Here is a 3,050-nt window from a genome sequence, read left to right as displayed (position 1 = left end):
ATGGTGACATTCCCATTAACATAAGCTAATTAGCAAACCACAGCTGTGCCTAAATAGGTAAAGCCTCACAGAGCTGCTAGTACAACTATGGATTCTCTATTCAGATTACTAAATCACTCAAGTGTTAATTCCACCAAGGGCAGGGGTTATGATTTTGCTGGTGTTTGTTGGTTTGTCTGTTTGATCACAGTATAACTCAAAAAGTAATAAAGGGGTTTTTATGAAATTTTTTGGTAGAGTATTACTCACCGGACAATTGATTAGAATTTGGTGCTGATCCATGCCATAATTTGGATACAGGAAGATTATTCACCATTATGAATGCTGGAAAGGCTGCCAACTGTATGTGAGCCCCCTTGTGGCCAAAGTGCACTGCTGAGCATTCTGGACACATACAGAGACAAATTGCTGGGCCTGTGACAGCTGCCTATTCATTGCCAATGGAAACTGAGTGCTGTCACTCAGTACACCCTGCTGTGTGAAACAGGAACTGAAGAAGCCCAGCGAGGCGACAGCTACTCTATGCAACGACAGCTGGGTGAGAGCCTGATGGCAGAGATTTTGAGCCAAGCTCAAAGCTGTCATTTTCATCTGTAGGAGTGGTTTCAGGCGAAGCCAATTGGATTGAAACTAAGTGCTCAGTCTATCCAGGTAATGCCAATTTATAATTTTGTTCTTACATTTATGATGTTGTGAGTGCTCGTTATCTGACCAAGCTAGCTCTATTAACAGGCAGATGCAGCTCGTTCAGAACTCAGTAGTCTGTCAGCAAGGACGCCAGTGTTCCAGCTGCACATTATAGCTGTGCTTCCACTGTCGGAACCTAGCGAGCAATACACCCTGTGGTTCCCTTAACTGTCAGTCACCATAACATCACAGGGTTGACAGGACCCATCCTCCTTTGTGATTCCACTGTATTTTGTGCTGTGTTACTTTATGTTTAAGGGAGGGGCTGTGATCCTCTCACCCACACACTCACAGCTGAGCAGAGGACCTGAAGTATCACCCCATACTGCAACAATCAGCCAGTAACAGACTTTATGAGCAGTTTATCAAACAGCTCTTGAACAAGCAGAACACAGACTTGGAGAAATGTGATGTCTTCACCATTTTGCCTGCAGTCCACTCACTGAAGTCTCCGTTTTACCCCTAGACAAACAAGTGGATGGCTGTCATGCCTGTCATTTGTCTTGAATAACTTTCAAATATAATATTGATATCAGCAGTAGGTTTTCATGGTCAAGCAATATTACGAGGGTCAAACTAGCATGGGAATATTGCTTTTATGGCATTATGGGAAAACTGAGTTGACCCCTTGGTAAAGGTCAGCACTTTCTGAGTACTGCCTATTTTTTTTTCTTTTCAAAATTCTTTATTTATAGCAAAAGGGTACAAACATTTAACATTACGACAATGCATCAACAAACAGGATTCATACAAATGTAAAAACTCTGTTCAGGCCAGGGTAACCTAGAGTCTCATCAGTTAAAGTTTACTTTTTTCATATAAGGTCTTCTTTGCTTTTTTGTTCTTCACATTTTTAATTAAGGTGCCATAATACTTAAGTTCAACAATAAAATGATGAGAGCAGAGTTTGGAGTCAGTCCATTTTGATTTGTGGATGTGAAATTTCCTAAAATGATGAGTAAATTGAATTATGTAATTAATATTTACACTCATTCCATCATCCACAAGATGCAACATAACATCAAATATACCTATCTGTACTGTTTATGTTCTGTGTAATAAAAGTTTGCAGATCGAGCCAAAACAAATTCAAATAAACATAGTGAGAAAACAGATGAAATATTGATTCTTTATGCAATTTACAGAACTCACAAGGATAATCAATGTTCAGACGGAATCTTTCCAGCACTTCTTTTGCAGGTTAAATATGATGCAGAATCTTAAAATGTACATCATTGATCTTATTACTGATGCAATATTTAGGCTGGATACAGCAAGCGTTTTCTAACCCCGTATCACTCATAATGGATGGCCAAAAGGATTTTGCTGCAGAAGGTGTATAATAGTTCATAGTGTTTCTAATGTGTCTATTACTGCACAGTTTATTCCAAATATCAATATCATCAATTAAAATATGGGTAGATGACTCTAAATTACCCTTAGGAGTGAATGTGAGTGTGTGCGGTTGTTTGTCTACATGCCAGCCCTGTGATAGAGGGTGTACCCCACCTCTCATCTAATATCAGCTGGGATTGGCTCCAGCCCCCTCGTGACCATATTGAGGAATAAGCAGTATAGATAATGGGCGGATGGATGGAAAATGGGGATAGATCTCATATCATAGTTTCCATGCAAGTACATGTTGTTTAAAACTGGAGAAAACCAGAGGGAATTGCATCAAAAACAATAGCACATTCTTTTGGCGTGACTGGAACAGCAAACGTTTAAATTAATTCTAACATGAAGTATCTGTGTGGACTGAAATTGTGTTTATATGCTAAAGACTAGGTTAAAAGTGCTTCCCAGTGAAAGTTAACTAATTTAACTGGGATTTGTATCCACAGAGTAATTGCATTTTAACAAAAATTCAGTGTCACCAATAAGACTGAATAAATATCTAGGGAAAACATACCAGATTCTGTTGGATTTTTTTTAATGAATTCTATGATCCATTTAACCTTAAACATATTGTTCAGGATACTAAAATCCATGTTTTCTACATCCTCTAATGACTTGTTTTTTAAGATAATGCCATTTTTTCCATATAAAATCATTAGATTTTATCAAGCTCTTTTATTACATTATTTGGGACATCAAGAGATAAAAAGATATATACTCGTAACCGGCGAGGGATTACCGCATGCTTTCCCAGCAAATTGCTCACCTGGCGGTATAGTCTTGGCCAACACGCCGGTTACACACTGATCTAGTGATTCCCTTTGTTTTTGATAGAAGGATCCTGCCATAGAAATATCTTGTATGAACCAGGAGTTCAGTTTTTTCTTGTTTTGTCAACAATAGGCTGTTGTTTCTTTATTCCTCATAGTCCGTTAGTGTTGTATGCCATAATGTCTGTGTTTCCA

This window comes from Monopterus albus, unplaced genomic scaffold (assembly GCF_001952655.1).
Source record: "Monopterus albus unplaced genomic scaffold, M_albus_1.0 scaffold186.1, whole genome shotgun sequence".
NCBI classification, from domain to species: Eukaryota; Metazoa; Chordata; class Actinopteri; order Synbranchiformes; family Synbranchidae; genus Monopterus; species Monopterus albus.
Note: the sequence above shows the minus strand (reverse complement) of the source record.